Here is a 19,732-nt window from a genome sequence, read left to right on the forward strand (position 1 = left end):
CAGGGAACATGCAAAGTAAGGCAAAAGTGGGTACCTATAAATGTGGTCGGTGTAATCAATGTAAATATATCCTTAATGTGGAAAAATATTTTTTGGGGAGTAGAAACAGATGGATAAGTAGTGCAGAATATTTTAATTGTGAAACCAAAGGTATTATTTACTTGGCCATCTGTAAAATATGTGCCTCTTTTTATGTGGGTAAATCCGAAAGGAAGTTAAAAAAGAGGATATATGAACATATTTATGAAATATCAAAAGGTAAAGAAACTAACGCACTATTTAAACATACTAAAGAATGTAAAAGTGCTACCTTTGGTTTTTTAGTGTTAGAAAATGTCAAATATAACATTAGAGGCGGTCCATGGGAAGATACCCTGGAATACAGGGAATTGTGGTGGCAAGTAACATTGCAGGCAGATCATGCCCCAAGTCTGAATGACTATATATCTATTAAACCACTTTTAAAATTAAGAGCAGCTAAACTCTGAAGAAACTTGGAAAATGTTTAAAATACTGGCCACCAGATGGCACTAGACTTGGTCACAGAACCTTATGTAGGAACAGAATTTCTTTTGTTAATATAACATTTTTCCTTTTTTATAACTTATATTTATTTGGTTATAAATACCAGGATTTTAAGAATGTTTTAATATTTTCCAACATATATTTTTTGTATTACTATTTATAACAAGGTATTATTTAGATGCCTTTATAATGTAAATCAAAAACCATGCATTCTTTTTTTAAGATGTTCTCCCTTCACTGACAATATATACAGTTGTATGCTTTTAAAGGTTTAAATCAATCAGTTTCTTTATTGGTTAATTGGTTTATTACTTATTTGACATACTATAAATAAGGAATTTGTGTATATGGGATTTTATCTGAGGAAGTCTATACAACAAGACGAAAACGCTGTGGTTAACATACAAGGCGTTAATGTTTTAGCCTGCCTGTGCATTTTCTTTACAATAAAGCTGATTTTGGATGGTATCTGGATTCCTTCTTTTTTGCACCTTGGACACTTTCCTTTTTGGTATATTTGGGTGCAAATTTCACTTTGTAACTTGGTTGACTTGTTATAAGGAAATATCAGTGAAGATTTTTGATGCCCTTCAATGTACTGCTATGAAGACTAGTGCCAAAGCCTGTTATACATGTAGCAATGCTGCATTAAGTGGTAGGTAGTACACTGACCTTAACAGATTTAGTCAATTAAATTATTGTTGTTTGCCTGCAACTTTTTATGGTCTTATGAGATATAATATCCTATCAAATTAATGTAAAACATTGTATTTGGTTTACTGCCTCTCAGTTAGTGCAGTACTGCAAGATTTATTCAAAGATTTTGGTACAATTCCTCATAACAGTGTATTGAACGGCTGCACCGATCTTCAGAGCAATCTTTTTATCATAGCCTGGGTGGGAAATTGGCTTAATTGGTGGACTCAGTGTGTAGCCATATCAATAATAAAAGGATCTTCCTTTACCATCTTTTGTAGAGCATCCCAAGGTTCCATTCTGGGTTTCTTCTTTTAATGTATTTATGTTAGTAGTAATGGGGGCATCTAAAGGTTGGTACTCTGAATTTCAGATGAATGAAAGAATGGGCCTGTTTTAGGTTGGATAGTGATATTATTATAGAGAACTGTTTAGGCCAGCTTTCATCTTGGTCCCACAACAATGATTTAAAATTTATTATTAGTAAAACTATGATGCATTTTGTAAAGAGCAGAATTCACTGTCTTTACACTGTCACTAATACTGTTACTGGTGAAGCTGATCACTATCAGGATTTGGGGTTTATTATCACTAGCAAGTTAGTATGAACTCAAACAGTGATGTTTCCATGTAATCAGAAACATATTAGGAATTTTTGTGCCAAAAGGGCTCAATATTGTTTATATCGATTACTTTGTATAAAATTTAGTTAAACTTTTTTAACACCTTTATTGAATTATCATTAAGAAATAGGCAAACATACATTTATATAAAAAAAACATGTTCACTGTTACAAACAGCATACATCACATACATGCTTTTATACAATTATCATCAATCCAAAATTACATAAATTGCTCGATTCCTACCTTCCCTTAAGCCTCGCTCCTCCTCCAAAACATTGCTCTGCATATATTGCTCCCATCGTTTCCATTTTTTGCTGTGCATTTTGCTCCTACCGTTTTCTAAATATCCCTCTTCCATTTATTTTATTTCTGTTACAATATTCATTACTTTATTCATTACTTCAAGTACAATTGGGTTAGACTTTGATTTTCATTTTCAAGCAATTGTGTTTTTTTTTGGCAGTCACCAGAATTAAACTTTACAAGGCCTTGCTATGTCCAAGCAATTCAATTCTGCATCCCAGCTCAAAAATCATTTCCTTAGTTGCACTCATTAGCTCACCCAGTATTTCTGATGAAGTACTGTGTAGAGAATTTTTAAAGTCTGCCAACTCATTACACTCCCAAAATGTATGTTCCCATTTACCTGTTTGAAATCCATCACACCCCCCAACATTTGCCATCTACCTGAAGAAGACTTCTTCAGAGTCACCTTGGGGTATAAAAATACCTGTGCAAACACTTCCAAGCAAAAATCCTAAATCTTCTGGACTTTGTTGCATATTTGGGGGGGTCATACATATGTCCTCCCATTGTTTCCTTGTGAATTGTTTGTCCAATTTCTCTTCCCAATCTTTTCTAACCTCCTCTGATTGTTTCCTATAGTTATCATGCAATATTATATATGCCCTACTGTCCGTTTTTTAACAACAGCTTCTGTTCTAGATTCAAATAAAATCTCTATCAGAGCAGGTCTTTCACTTAGGATTCCTCTCCCTTTCTGTTTGCCTACACTCTGTTCTCTGTCTCTGAAAGGGAAAGCAGTCTCCAGCCTGCAGTTCAGACATCTTCTTGGCCTCTTCCCATTTTGTTACCTTTTACTCTGTAGTTATATCTTGGTTCCTTTGCCAGTTTCCTTCAGTAAATTCCACTTAAGCTTTTGGTATAGTATAATGCTTTCTTGTGCACTTACTTGGAAACTTCAAAAGTACTATTCTAAACAAACATACATTCGACAAAAGACAGTGTGTTATCAAAGTTATCAAAGTATGTTATGGCTTGTAAAGTTATTGTCTGCTACTGACTGATCTAGTGGGATGTACCAACATTTACCTCATTGTCATCAATGTTATTAATCTAGCCTGCTACGGCTTAGTTGCTCAGCATCATTCCTTTGCAACTAGAAATCAACACATCAACTGCAAGTCAGTGACTAAGCTAGCTCTGATTTAAAAGTTAACTTTTTCCTTCACTGTCTGTCTGGTTCTGGAGCTCACTGCCTGCTCCATTCAAAATTTAAATCATCACTGTACAGAATAGTTGGAGAACTTAGATTCAGATCTAGAGTGTCTGGATACAAGCTCACTGATAGCCACTTATATTCAGAGCTTTGTAACATGATATTCCTGACCCATCTCTCTCACTTATCTGCTACTTCAAACTCACACCTATATGGGTTCCCAGCAGCTCTTTTGTGGTTGGCCTGCATTCTGGAAAACAATCCTAGGAAGCAAAAATATCTGTACGCATCATACAGCTCCCACAGCTAACTTGTAGTGCAGGGGCAAATCCCCATAGCTAGGACATGTGCTAACCTAATTACTACCTATTAGCTTGCCAGTACCTTCTCAAACATACCCTTCTGTTGATGTTCCTTAACCCAACTTCTCACCTTTCCTGTTGCCCAGCCAGTCTACCCCACTCTGCAAGTCCTCGTATGATCTTGGCTATGCATCACTTCAGTCTTGAACTCTGGCTTCTTCAGAGTGGAGCTTCCAACACTACACTACCAGTTTCTTTAACCAGATTCATCCTTTTGATTAGTTCCCATCTCTCCTCCCTTTCACTCCAGAAATAAAGGACTTCCCAACCACCACTCTTCTGTTACTTATAAATCCTTTCAAATACCTGTCCTGAATTCTGCCCCAGTTGTCTGATCTCTCAGCAATTCCACTACATGTAGACATCCCTTCACCTGGCTTCCAGTTCCGGCCATACAGTTTACATATGATATCAGGTAACCACTGTTAGAGCAGTCTTAACTGATTGTCATGCACTGGTTTTATTACAATTAAGCATCAGCAGACATGCAGTGCTTCTCTTTAAAACGTTATAAATCCATTGCCCTTAAGTTGGCTGCGTCATGCTTGTACAAGTTAGTGTCTTGCAAGAAACTTATCCTTGCATGTACCTTTGGTTATCTCATTCAGTCTAGAAGTGCACAAGAATGCTAGCTGTTAACATCCCTATTTAAACAATGGTTTATCCTGATCTTGTTTTCGGGGAATCCATTTCTAAAACCATAGTTGGAATGGATGTTTGTACTCTTGAACACTAACAGCAAAATGTATAAATGTGAGAATTGTTCATCATGCACAGTTCTTTGCAGTGGTACATGTGTTCATATTGCAACTCCTAGGTATGATTGTATATTTTTTGTCTATAGTTTTGTATATTTGTTAAAACAGACGAGACAACAATCTCTCAGTAACCATACAATCTTGGCACCTAGCATCTGTAGCTAATTAATTTCTTCTAGATGTCAGCATTCAAATTAGACCTTATCCAGAGTTCTACCATGCAAACTTACTGAAATAGTGATAGCTACATTTCTACAGCCCCCCACCTACCCAACCCCCACACACACACGCACACACACACACACACACACACACACACACACACACACACACACACACACACACACACAGGTGCCTGTTTACTGCTGAGGTGTTGTCCTTCTACATTTGCTTTTCTTCTCTGTCACATTTCAAGCTATCCCCTGCTTCTTGGAGCAATCATCCTATTAATATTACAGAAGCAGCCAATGAATTACGTTAAAAAAAATAAGTCCTACTTATTGCAAGAATATAAATGCACTGCTTTAGGAGATGTTAGATAGTTTAATGTTTTATTGCAGTTATTCCAATTCAAGCAGTGTTTCTTGCCATATGGCTAATATGAAAAATTCAAAATGTTTCTCTCCCTTGTGGTTGACTTCCTGTTCAGATTTTGCATTGTAAATGTGAGCTTGCCTCTTGTCATTGTATATACATGAACTGTAATTCAATTATTATTTACTTTTGCACCTGCATATTTTTTTTTTTTACATCTACCACATTGCTCAGGAAGTAGCTGAAATGCATCTTGTTCCAGTCTACTCACCTGGCTTAACAAACAATAAATAAACTTTCTTACAAGAAGACTGCTGTAATAAGAATTTTCTGTAGGAGCCTTCTGTTCATGGACCTAGAGCAGAAGACTGGTGATATGCGGGAAGAGAAGGTGACTTGTTAATGTTGAAATGGAGTCTGTTAATCAGATTGGTTACTGCTACTGATATTCACCCCATGCAGGCTACAAACTGGATTTTAGACAGTGTCTTGGTGAAATTAATTGAATGGTACTGCAAACACATGAAAAACGTAAAATTGTATTACTTTATATACAGGACTGCCATTCCTGCTCTACCTGTGACTTGGGAGAGACTTTAAGAAATCACCACACTCCGGTGCAGGAAATTGTTGACAACTAAACAACTGTATTGCTGGAACCATAGACTACATGGTTCACAGGTTCATAGGTTGGTACTAGGCTATCAGCCCTAGGGCCTATACAAGCCTAGCCATAACAATTCCCTGGATATTTCTTCCTACAATATTTACTTCTCTGGACCCCTGTCTAGCAGGGCGACTGACATGATCCCCAGGGTGAATTTCCTATCTCCCATCCAATCATCAAGGTTCCTTTTGAAGAGGGCCAATGAGGCGCTCTGCTTGACATGTATGGGCAGTCTATTCCAGAGTATGGGGAGTCTCTGGGTCAGGAACCTATCCTTTCAGCATGTTTTGTTCATTGTGATGACAAGGTTTAGATCCCTGGAACGTGTGGCTCTGAGGGATTGGGATTTCTTTAAGTGGAGCATGTCCAACAGCTCAGGGTTTGACATGGCCTTGTATGTTAAGCAGAGATCACCTCTGAGTAGACGATATGCCACAGAGTATAGCTGGAGTTTTTTTAGACGGTCAGCATATGGCATCTGCTTTAGGTCTGTGATTATTTTAGTGAGGTATTTCTGTGGCCTTTCCAGCTGTTGCAGATGTCTTGTGAGGTACATAAACGGGGCATTATACTCTATAGTGGGTCTAATGAGGGATGAGTACAGTGGGACAATGACCTCCTTTTTTCTGGATGAAAAGCCCTTAGTGATGAGGTGTGCCACATAGAAGGATTTCCTGACTGTTGTAGCGATGTGGTTATCGAAAGTGAGACCACTGTCCACCTGTATCCCTAAGTCTCTCATCACACTTTCGATGTTTAGTGTATTTCCACCTATGTGGTAATTCATGAGTACGTGTTTTTTTTCAGAGGGGATAACTATACATTTCTTGGCATTAAGCTTGAGCCTATGGCTCTGGCACCAGGCATCTGTTTCTGTAAGGCCCTTTTGTAGAATATCCACATCATTTGGGGATTCAATAATGGCTCCAAGTTTGCAGTCATCTGCGAATTTTGTTAGCCAGAGTCCCTTAGTGTTGGCCTGTACTTCAGATAAGTAGATGCCAAACAAGAGTGGTCCCAGGACTGTACCCTGAGGTACTCCACTTGTCACTTGTCTGGAGCTGGATTTGGAGTCGGCTACTTTTACAGTGTGGGTTCTGTCAGTAAGCCAGTTGGCAACCCATCGAGTGACGTAGGGATTTATGCCCAGCTTAGTAAGTTTATCTATGATTCCAGAGTGGGGGATGGTGTCGAAGGCCTTGGCGAGGTCCAGATAAGCTGTGTGGACCGCCTTACCCTTGTCCACAGCTCTGGAGAGTGATTCGAAAAAGTCAATCAGATTCAGGAGACAAGATCAGCCCTTCACAAACCCAAACTGGGTGGGGTCCAGTGTTTGAAGGTTGCCAATGTCTTTGTTTATAAGTTCCATGATAATGCGTTCCATGCCCTTGCAGATCAGGCTTGTCAGACTGATGGGATGGTAGTTCCCGGGATCCAAGGTGGATCCCCCCTTGTGGAGTGGGATAACTGTAGCTGTGCGCCACTCAGTGGGCATGAAGCCTAAGGTGAGGCTATGATTAAACATGACATTTAGGTGAGGTGCCAGTTCATTTTGTAGTTCATGTAGTACACAGCCTGGGATGTCATCTGGTCCCATGGATGCTGTATTCTTAGCTTTAGAGAGTGCGGTTTCTACCTGTGTGGCCTTGATTACTGGAATTTGGCAGTCTTTTGGTATTGAGATGGGCCCTTTAGGGGGTGAGAGGGGGGTGAAGTTGGCACTAAATCGATCTACCAGGATATTGGCAATATCCTTGGGATCAGTATATTTAATGCCATTCTGTTGTAGCACAGAGCAGATCTGAACATTGCCATTTAGATTCTTCACATAACTATAGAATGCCTTGTGGTTGTCTTTGGAATCTTTGGCAATTTTATTTTCGTAACTAGCTTTTAAGGATGTTATGAGGGATCTCAGCTTCTTACTGAGGCTGGTGAGGGAGTTTTTTGCATCCTGGGATTTTCCTATTTTCTGCAACAGTTTCTTCCTTCTGTTGTATAGTTTGTTTATAGCTGGGGACCACCAGATTGTCTTCCTTTTTTTGGAGAAGAGCATCTTGGTTCTATTTGGGATGGCACGATTCATGCACGAGTGGATGAGCTCATACAGTACCTTAATTTAGGATTCTGCAGTCGAACTTTCAGCTCCCATCTGCATGGGTGTCATTAAGTTTGTCACTTCTGACTTCAGTAGCATGAAGTTGGCTTTGGAGAAGTTTTTTAAGGAGGTTTCCTTACTGGGGGGTGGGGGTGGGATGTGGATGTCAAGGGTGATTTGCTTATGGTCAGACCTGTCCAGTGAGGGGCTGACCACTGGTGTGGAGCATCTATCTCCCATGTTGGTAATGACCAGGTCTAGGATATTTTAGCTCCTGGTGGGCCAATGGATTAGTTGATCCAGGGCGTTGGAATTTATGAATTCCAAGAACCGTTGGGAAAAGGAGTTGGTACCTGAGTAGTTTCCCCAGTTAATGGTAGGGTAGTTGAAATCACCCAGTATTAGGGTGTTTGGTTGTATCTTAATATTTTCCAGTATGTTTAGAAAGGTGTAGTGAGAATCTTGGGGCATGGTTGGGGATCTGTAGCAAGCTACAGTTTGGATTGCAGTCTTACCTAGTGTTAGTTGCACCTGGAGAATTTCCAATGCATTTTGTTGGGCAACTAGCCTGGATGTGTGACTATCCTTGGTGAATATGGACACTCCTCCACCTTTAGTGTTTTAGTTTTGGTTTTGTGGCCGAAATGTGTGGTAAGAGTTGTAGCCTGGTATTGCAGGGGTGCTCTCTAGAGCCTTGAACCAGGTCTCAGTTACTGCACAGATATCGATGTTCTCATTTTTAGGAGTGCCTCAAGAGAGTGCATTTTGAGGTTTAGACTTCTAGCATTGAGTAGCATTACCTTCAGATTTTGCATGCTTGTATCTGTTACGGTGGTGGTTTTATCCTTTGAACCTTGCCTAAAAAAGGTAGACAACAAGCCAGTTTTGAAATGTTCAAATTTCACTGGCTGTTGGATGGTCTGGTATATCAAAACATAAAAAGTAAGGAATATAACTTTGCTAGCTTTTACACACTGTTCTTACCATTGCTATTTAAGTACTGGCATGAACTGGATTGTGTTTCCCAACAAGTAATGCCTAATACTTGTGAGTGCAGACATGTGCACTGAGATGGTAATAAGAGGGAACAAGTTAATTTCTTACCACTTGAACCCTTTTAACTTGATTGTTCAGAGCAAACCATTCCGCATAATGAACTGAATCTTCCCCTTCCTCCTAGAAATCATTAATTCATTTGGCTATCATCGATCAAGCAAACTCTGATTTAAATGTTATCTGCTTCTTTGTCTGCATTGCCAGGCTTTGGAAGTCTTGATACTTGAGTAGCAGGCAATTTAGGGAAACATGGATAGTTTTGGAGCAGATGTTTCCATCCTTCCATGCCTCCATCCCTATTTGCCATAAATATCCACCTCACCTCTGCTGTTCACAGTGTCTCTGGCAGTGGAGTTAGGCCCCACAGGCCCTTAGACATCCCCATTAGCATGGTAGTATCATGCCTGTAGTTCACAGGAGACTCTGGCACTGGCCATAACTTCCGAAGATGCAGAAAGATGTCTACCAGTGGAAATGTCAACATAACCCCAACATGCCAACTCCCTCTTACTGTACTTACATATTCATCCCCTTTCTCACCACCTTTCAACTAACCTTTCTACTTATGTGTTCCCCCAGTTGTCCACCTCTAAAACTGCAAAAAATAATCGCAGTTGCCTATAATATTTTTTGTTCCTTTCCAAGGTGCAGTAATCTCAGAAGTAGTTTATTTGGGTGAGGGGGAGGCCAAAGTCTCCTAATGAGTAGTGCAGGGGCACAGCCCCCTTCAAAAACTATTTAAAAATTCAATTTTCAAAATGCATTCAGAAATCCCACTTCATATAAGTTCATACTCAACTGGCCATCCTCTTGTCCTGCCCAGATTTCAAAGACAGACTGTGTTCTCCCTACTGTGTAAAGGAAGCCACCCATAGAGCTCCTCCTACACCTTATCGGATTCTCTGTGTCCTCAATATTATTGGGTAATACGTATATCTGTCTTCACTTAGTGACTTTTCCTAGGAACCCAACTTATACAATACTGGATATCTGACCACTAGAATCCCTGTAATGTAGTTATCAAGAATAATAAGATCATACGTTTGTCCCTTCTTGTGAGCTGCAGTCAGGATTACCTTGCTGTGCAAAGCATTCCAAAAGTTGCACAGCTGTGGAGGTGTGGAGCCCTTAACAGTACAAAAACAGATTCACACCCCTAGCCATTAGTACCAGAGGGTTAACTGAGCCAGTTGGATTATAAGAAAAAATACATGAACAGTCTTCTGTAGTATACACAGCCGGCAGTCTGTTATACAGCAGTGGAAGCATGTCACTGCACTTGCAAACAGTCCCATACCCAGAAGTAAATATGGCAGCATTTTCATGATCTGAAATGCTTGACAGTATTTAAATAAAATGGTTACAACCACTGACACTGTAAGAACCCCTTCAGTGAAATCAGTACAGTAAAGTCCAGTAAAGACCATGAGAATCCTGAAGTCATGCTTTTTCCCTGATACCCTAAGGCTGCCCTCAGTGAAACCCTATGTTTACACTAAGAACAATAAAGTTAAATAAAGACTAAAATAATCTTGGAGTCCAAACCCTTAGCTGTCTGTTGAAGGGCAAATACCCTTGGTCAAAATACTCCAGATATTCTGGACACTGTACTGTTGTTCCTCTGGCAACATCACTACAGAGCAACTTCCACAGAAAGAACCTAGTCTTAGCTCTTATAAACAATGCACTGGAGATCCAGCAGAAGAAAGTGTCTCACTTTTGTCTTGTTGAATATGGTATCTGTATGACATGGGGATCAGGCAAACATCAGTCTGAAGAGTCATCTTTCATGAGTCTCCAGTCATCTGCAGTTATAGCCGTCTCCCACACTAAAACCAATACTTGGAAGAAACCTTTTTCCTCATTTTCATGCCCCTCTCCAAATGCATACAAATGGCCAGCTCAGCTACAGAATAGATGTGTAAACATTCAGACAGATAAAGTAGAACTTGGTTAGTTAATGCATTTCAGAAATAATACTGTTCCCCTCGCTACCTTAGACAGCCCTTACTGTGAGTGGGTAAACTTAAGACGAGCATCTCCTGCATTCTAGCCAAGCTCTTTTTTGATCTGTATTGTGATTGCCACACCTTTCATTGGTTTAACACTACCAAAAAAGTAGCCAGCAGTATCTGGGAAGTCTGTTCATGCACATGACTGCCTCTGAAAATGTGAATGACCAGCCTAATGTATATTTTGGCCTGTGGTAGTGTCTACATGTGTCCTGTCTCCCAGTATACTAGGGTGTGGTCATATCATTGGCAGTTACCAAGGTGATCACATCTGTCAGCAGCAAGGATGATTGCTTTTCCCTATATAATACCAGTTGTATGTTCATTTGCTGTATGTATTCTCATATCTGTCTCTATAGCTGTCATTAAGCTTACACCCACAGCTGTCTATTTGATTATGAAATGGCATAATTAATAGTTATCCCCTTTTTTTTTGTTGTCATTGTACCCCTCCCAGTAGTATACAGTGTATAGATCTTTGTCATGTGTTCATAGGTGTCAACATGTCCAAAGGATGAGGTGGACGACAGAGGCTGGAAAATTTCAGCTCTTCTGAAAATGATGTCATGTTACAAGCACTTAGGTCACATGGACCACTGTTGAAAAGGTAGGGTGCCTTTAGATGACCAGTTGAGGCAGACAGTGGTCCCCTGACATAAATGATGCAAGGGACTGCACTTTCACATTACAGTAGTATTATAAGTGTGTTACTGACGTTACACCATGCCAAGGCAAAACATGTGGCATAGTGGCTGAGAGGTCAGCCATAAGGACTCTGCCTGGGAGCAGCAGACTGATAGGGGCAGAAGAGTTTTTGTGCCCTGCAGAGGATGTACATGTTCTGGGATCATCTTTGAAGGGAATGGCCATTGACATCAGGTTAGACTCATCACCAAGTGTTTCAGTGGTGGAGGATACACTGGGTTAGTTTTTCTTACATTATATTTCTGTACACTAATACTTACACAGATTCTGCGGGATTACCACAGAATATGATATGATTATGTATTGTTTTAGGTGCATAAGGTATGTAGCCATGTTAGGTTAGTAGCAGAGTCAGGTTGTGATTGTACAGTAGAAAATGCATGGACCCCCTTAGTATGCATGTCACAGGTACATGGCTTTGCAGTCTTTAGAGCAGGTACCCATTCTCTATCAAATATGTATTTTGTTATGTATTCAGAGGACAGGGCACTGCTGCAGTGACAGTTAGGTTGGTTTTGGTATCTCTGCAGGGGATGATAATGGTGATGCTGTTCATGATCATGATTATGATAAGACACTGACATTTGAGTCAGAGTGTGATGACACATTGGAAGTGTTTGTCAATATCTTGGGTATGCACTCCCTTGCCAAAACATATTGCTGTACTGTACAAGGGGGTCTCATGTGACTACAACCGCTATCAGTGCTCCCTCTGCAGCTGTGACAGCAGGCACACACACACATTCCCCATCTGTTGTGCTTGCACCTATCATTTTGCAGGAATGTCTGACATGATTAGTGTCAGAGCTGACCCTGACATGTGGGCAGTACTTTGGATCAATCAGCAAATGCACTATGGTGTCATCCAGCAACAATCTGATCCTACCCTGTCCATCATGTACCTCATTGCTATGTTGCATGACATCCTTGAGGACATAAAGGTCATGAACATAGTGATGACTGGCCTCACAAATCTGTGGTGGAAAGCACTGCTTCCATGTCCACCTCCATGTGGAGGATTTACAGTGTCATCTGAGGTTAGGATAGGTTTTGCACAAAGGGAGTTCATCAATAGATACACATTTGGATGTGTACAATAGCCTGTCACATCTTGTCATGGGTGGCCAAGACAATTGACCTCCATTGGCAAAATACTTCATGCAGGGATCATATACAAATTACAGTCCTGTAGTCAAACCACATCACTATAGGCAACTTCCAATTTCTAGTACAAAAACCTAGTATAGTGACCACAGATTTTGATCACATAGCAGTTAAGTATGGTGCAGAGTACCCATCACCTTGAGACTCCTGTCTCTGCATCAGGCAGCAGTCACACAGTGGGACTCCAAACCTGTGACAGGAGGAAATTGGCAGAATATTGTTACCTCAAGGTTCCCATCTTAGAGTCCTGTGGTATGCCTTCCCCATTCTAGTACATTTAGACAGAGATGTGTTATTGTGCTCCAAGTTACCCTACACATAGTAACTGATGTGACTCACTTCTTCTGTGTAGTAAATTTTGGAATGTCTGTAGCACAGAGAGGCTATTCACTGACCAACACAGTATGTTATTTACAGTGATTGCATTATATTTGAATTATGTTACACTGTTCTGTCACTCCCTGTTCATGATAGTCTGTAGTTCTGAAGTAGATGTCACCAGTTCATCTGTACTGCTATGAACTTTACTGTCATTGAGTTGAGTGTGGTTGTCCTGCTGCTGCTTTTTGCTTTTCGTATACACTTTCATCAGATATTGGTGTTACTGCTCCTTCCCTTCAGGTTGTGAGTGCACAGTCAGATTGTGCCAGTATCTTAAGGCTACCCAGTATTGCCTCCCTAACATATTATGCATGCAGACTGTAGTATGTTCATGTTGAAGTGTCCCCCAGACATGTTAAGGCAGCAGGAGCAGGCTACACACACACACACACACACACACACACACACACACACACACACACACACACACACACACACACACACCTCTCTCTCTCTCTCTCTTTGAGTTTGTGGGTCAATGCATCTGCAGTGTTATACTGGAGTTCAGCCATACTCTTCTTGCTCTGTAAGGGTGTCATAAGTCAAGAATCTAACAGGTGTCCTGCATGACATGGAGCAGAGTATGAACATGGGGGTGGGGTTACTACATTTGAGCCCATTGTAAAGGTAACTGTAAACTTTAACAGTAGCCAGTGCCAGCACTTAAGAACTGTATTGCCCTGTGGAATTTCATTATACCACGTGGTGATATAGCTGAGATGTGGCTAGGTATGTGAAGCATCTGAAGTACCTGCTTGCTGTGCAAACTTATCGGTAGTGATCCTAGTTGCATTACACATGCCTGACAGTTCACAAAATGGTTATCCTATTTGTCCACAAACATTCTTGCATACAGGATGGGGGGGTCTGTAGTGCTACAGGTTTGTAATCTCTGGTACCAGTACCTGTGGGAGATGGGTGATATTTAGAAGGCATGCATGGAGTTGGTGCTGTCCTATTCCTCCACATATGAAAGTATTGCATTGTAGAGCTTATTAATATTCCTGAGGTGGAAGCTGAGGAAATACCCTGCATGTCCCAACTTGGTCTCTGAAAGGTCACTGCAGCTTGCATGGAGTGAGCTTATATATATTGTGGTCTCTCCAGATCTGGGAAGGCAACACATTCCTTTTGATTATGTGTGGGGGATACATAGCATCCAATGCGCGTATATTTTCCCAGCCAACTCTAAGTTGAGCAGTAATCTCTTGATTGATGAAATTGTGATAAGTCACCCACTGATATTACTGTTTACATTCACACAGGATGCCACCTTGAGTAAAGTGTTATAAAATGGAAGTACGTAGAATTACAGCATGCTGCTGTGTGCCAGATGCAGTGATTCTGACTTTAAGAAGGTGCTATGTTGCTTGGATGATTCTCAGAATCTTATTTTTCGTAAGGGAGAGCTGTTTGATTGTGCATTTTGTCCCTTGCATATATCACTTGAAGATTATTCTTTTGGAATTCCCAATAATCTGCAACATCTGCAAGCTTTATGTAGCTAGTTGTGCAAGCTTAATTTATTATGGAATTAGACAATATGTCTTCCTTTATTCGTCAGCTAATAAGTTTGATGCTTAAAAACATAGATTATTGCTTACTGTTGTATATAGGCATATATATATTTAACGCCAGTGAGATAACTGAACTTATTTGTATATCATGTGATGCACAGTTCATCTAGAGCTTTCTCATTTGGAATACAGGCCTTATGAGGATTAAGCCACATCTACTTTGTCTCTCCTTCTGATAGGATGCTAAAGTGGTAAGTTATCTGCTAGAACTAAAGAAATGTGTTTTCTTTCAAGATTTTCGTTGTTTGTAAATATAATAGTATAATTCAAATTGAGAATGTGGCTGAACTGTACGTTCCCGGGATTCTTGCATTTCAAGGGAAGTTTGACTGACTGAAAATGAAAAATTTGGATCAAGAGATTTGATTTATTCCTGAATGCTGTCAGTTGTCTGAAAAGGTATGTTGTGCAGCATTCATGCATGTTGCTTTGGAAAAAGTCATAAATATATGTAAGTCTTACTTTTCTTGAAGAGAAGAAAAACACTGGGAGAAAAAAATCAGTAATTATTCGTTTGAAAAAATGTAATTTATTAGACATCTGTTCTTCATAAGAGCACAATGCCATAAAGCGACTATAAATATGTATGTTATGGAGTTGAAGAACAGACCAAAGACTGTAAAGAGTCTGTTGCATGATTCTGTAGTAAGAGCGAGTCTGAAAAGATGACACCAGAGTAATGCTATTAAGAGAAACAAATCTGACCTTATCAAAAGCTGTGGCTTTATTTAGAGCAAGTGAAATTACTAGTACATAGTTAATATAACTGAGAAAATAAATACATTTAAAATAAATCTTGAATGAAATAAACAAAAAGAGAAATAAATGCAGACTGTATTGTGAAAGGAATGTATGTGAAAAAATAAAGCAATACAAGCATACAAAATTGAAACCAGATGGCTTTTATCATTTTAATTAACACATGCAGCAGACATGCCCATAAGCATGAGAAAAAGACTTTCAGTCCTATCAAATCTGTGGCAAGAAAAGGACATTTTATGACATGGAAATGAAACAATACACATGGGTTCAAATAAAGTTGCATGTTTTTGAATAGAAATATAAAAACAATCCATTTGTTAGTACTATTCAAGTGAAACTACTTTACATATTGAAGCCAAAAGATGCCTCTTATGCATCTGAAGCATTGCGAAAGGAGTGCAAGTCAGACAGAAAGGATATACTGACAATTACTTGACAGAATAATTCAAGTTAGACAAAGGTGAAGAATGTAATTTATTGTCAGAAAATATTTTTAAACATCTGTGATTAGAAAATACTTGAGAAAGGCCAATATGTGTGTGTGTGTGTGTGTGCGTGCGTGCGTGCGTGTGCGTGCGTGTGTGTGTGTGTGTGTGTGTGTGTGTGTGTGTGTGTGTGTGTGTGTGTGTGGTGCTTCCATAATCTGGCCACGAGGTGGCACCATTAGGTCAAAAACTGTTGATAAGTGAATACCAAAATAAAAATTCAGATTTTGGTTTCAAATAGTGAAACTTAGTTTTTGGATCACTTTTTGAAGTAAGTGTAAGTAGCAATGTCTTAAAGTTAGCTCTGACTTCCTTACCACATACAGTACTAAGTTAAGTAGCTTATGATAAAAAATGTGTTTCTACATTTTATTTTGTTGAAGAATGGCCCCCTGAATTTTTTCTTGGTGTTGAAAACTTCTGCCATAACATCACGAAAGACTGACCCCAAAAATGAGTCACTAATGTATAAACTACTATATTTCCATGCTAAGTGCTTAAGTAGGAGTTTATTGCTTTCTTAGAAAGACAAGTTATCAACTGGGTTTGCAGGTGGAACAGCTTACCATGAAAATTACAATATATGATAAGCCACTTTTCTAAAGAACTAAGTTTTTGTTTACAAAAACATGGTAGTGTTTGGACAAACACTGAGGAAGGTCTAACGGCTGAAACCGGTATGTTTCTTTCCTTCTTCCCTCAATAAACAGATTATGGTCCACTGTTTGCTGGCTCTACCATGTTTTTGTAATTCTTTGATGCTTCTGAGCTGTGCAGTAGCCATACGTGTAGAGGTCTGACTGTACTTAAGTTTTTGTTTACCCATAATTTTTTTCAGCCATATGCAAAACAGTACTCTCAGGCACAGTCCTCACAAATTCTGCATGTTCACAAATAAGACAATTCCCATCACAGTACATAAAGCCACATCTCATTGTGCCTGAACTACCAAGTCCATAACGCAAAACACTCCACACTCCAATATTATGGTCATAGGAGACTCCATTGTGAGACACACTGATGTCCCTCTTACCAGGGTGGATAAGGGGAAGGTTACATTTAGTTGCATGTCAGGGGCCAGGATTCTCTAGATCACACAAGCAGTCAGGTAATTTATCCCAAAACACCAGTATGATTCAGTTATAGTCCATGTTGGCCTGAATGGCCTGAGATGTACTTCCTTGAACTGTAGGAAGAGAGACATGATTAAGCTCTCAGAATGTGTGTCACAGGCAGGTATGAGCCTAGCATTGAGCAGCATTCTGCCATCTCATAGGACCACAGATCACAGTACTAGCAGAAAATGATTGACTTTAACAATTGGCTTAGTTACTGGTGTTATTCCGAAGGGGTCCAATACTTGTCAGCCTGGGAGGACATGGTTGATAGGCCATGCTACTTTGCCGCGAATGGTCTTCACCTGTCACTTCTACTCTTTCGGATATTGGCCAAAACATTATCCACCCCTATAGTGCCTTTTTTTAGGCATGGCCAAACATACAAACCTTACAACATAACAAAAGTTGCTGAGGATGAGCTAAAGGTGTTACTACTCAGTGCTATGAGCCTCAACAGAAAATACACTCACTGGAAGCTCTCCTCATCTTAGAGAATGCTGATATCTGTGCAGTTACTGAAACATGGTTCAGAGCCAGAAAAGGTACTCCGGCAGTGCATAGCTGTAATGTCTTTCACACATTCCGACTACCCACTGAATATGAAAGAGCAAAAGGTGGTGTATCTATCTACAGTAAGGATAATCACACCTCAAGGCTGGTCAAACAGTATGGCATGCATGACCTACTCCCTGTCCCTGTCCAACTAATGATAGAAAATCCATTACCATAATCTTGCTAGCTACAGGTCCCCCAGTATGAACCAGGAAACCCATACATCATACCTGAAGTTACTAGAATCATTCACCATCCAGCCCAATACCGTACTCCTGGGTGATTTTAACTACTCCTCCATTAATTGGGAGGCATACACAACCACTAATATGCAGGCCCAAAGATTTCTTGACTTTGTAAATTCAAATGCCTTGGAGCAGGTATTCTGCACTTGCACTAGAGGAGCAAATATCCTAGATCTGCTACTCACAAATATGGGAGAGTGCTGCACCCCCCCCCCCCCCAGTGTTATGTCCTCACTAGTAAGATCAGATCAGAAATCAGTCTCCCTTGAAATAAAGGTAAAACTAGTCTCCCCACCTAACCCCAAAAGCTTTAAGAATTTCTGTAAGGTAAATTACTCCCTATTAAGGGACAGCATAGCTAGTTTCCAAGCTACTTCAAATCCAGAAAACACAGAAACCTATGCAGAGGCATACACAAAAGTCCCTTATGACCATATAAACAACTGCATAAAAATGGCAGTACCAGCCTGAAATAAACCCAGGTCAAACCTTAGTATTAATAGTTTGTACAACAAAAGGAAGAAAATCTTGTCAAGAAGTGAGAGTGAATGTGCACAACAGAGAAATAAGTCCCTCATTAGTCTAAACAAGCAAATCAGGGAGCTAATCAAGTCTGTGAAAGCAGACTTTGAGGTAAAAATAGAGGTTCCCCACAAAGAAAATACAGGATGTAAACAACATGAACTATGGGGATAGACTAAAAACCCTATCCCATCACTCTGTCTCCTACTGACTGATAAGGGCTGACTTCTGGCTGACCTACAGGGCACTCACAAATCCAGCCCGGATGGAGCTGCTACACATCTGCAAGTCAGACAGTCAGAGGGTCATCCGATCTAGGGATCTAAACTTAGCAACTCAAAACATGCTGGAGAGACAGATATGTGTTTCAGAGATTACCCCTACTTTGGAACAAGCTTCCTCTTTACATTAAGCAGAGCCCTTCCCTGGCCATCTTCAAACACAGTTTAGATCAATGGATGGGGAATCACATATTTACACCTGGGGTAGTGCCTATGTTCCTTATGGAAAATGATAGTTTGTAAGATACTCAATGCACAGGCAGAAATCCATGCCATCCTCTTGCCCCTAGGGGCCATATTTTGGGTAAAATCGGGATATATTGGCTAGGCTTGTAAGGGCGCTTAAGACATTAGCCTAGTAATCTCCTATGAACCTATGAACTACCCAATGCCTAACATGATTTTACTTTTAGAGTGTAATTATAGAGAAATTGAGTATTGAATGAAATTTTAAAATCAAACAGTGTGTTTAGTATTCATTTTTTAAATTACTTGCAACTTTAACATGTAACATGAGTAATATCACTATATTCATTTTTTAAATTACTTGCAACTTTAACATGTAACATGAGTAATATAACTGCAAATAGAATGAAATGTAAAACAAAGCTGCTTCAGAAATCGCTTAACTTTAATTCTTCTCCGTATATATGTTATATTTTTATGAGTCTGTATTACCTGTTACTTATAACTGTTACTACTGCTATGAAGTTATCATTGTTAACTGCCTTTTTGATGTTGTCGTTTGGTATTATTATCTTTATGAATTTTGGTCTTATCAATAAATAAATAAATAGCAAAGTTCATGCATGTATGAATATGTGAACTGAGGTAAGAGGAATATTCTAGGCATTGCATCATCTTCAAATAGATTATGACAAATACTTTCTCCATATACTTTTCTTACAGATGAGTGATTTCATTTTCCAGATTCCTTTATTATAACAAACTGAGTTCGGTTCATGCCTTGTTTTTCTATTTTTTTTTCTCATTACAAATTTGCCAGGTTATTGTATCATAAATGGATATATATTTTTCAAATGAGATAATATTCTTAAAAGTGCTACTATTGAACTGGAAGGCTGCTAAGACCTTCATATTCAGAATGATCATAGAAAAATTCTACTTTTGTTGTTAGCTTTCCATT

The 19,732-nt window shown here is 39.5% G+C and overlaps 1 protein-coding gene across 1 annotated transcript in view; it reads left to right on the forward strand.

The window, feature by feature from the left end:
• Positions 1-19,732, forward strand: part of RFT1 (RFT1 homolog) — an 871,244-nt gene that overhangs the window by 716,578 nt on the left and 134,934 nt on the right. The window lies entirely within an intron of this gene.

Source organism: Protopterus annectens, chromosome 7.part0, assembly GCF_019279795.1.
Source record: "Protopterus annectens isolate FY-2018-M chromosome 7.part0, PAN1.0, whole genome shotgun sequence".
Classification (NCBI taxonomy): Eukaryota; Metazoa; Chordata; order Ceratodontiformes; family Protopteridae; genus Protopterus; species Protopterus annectens.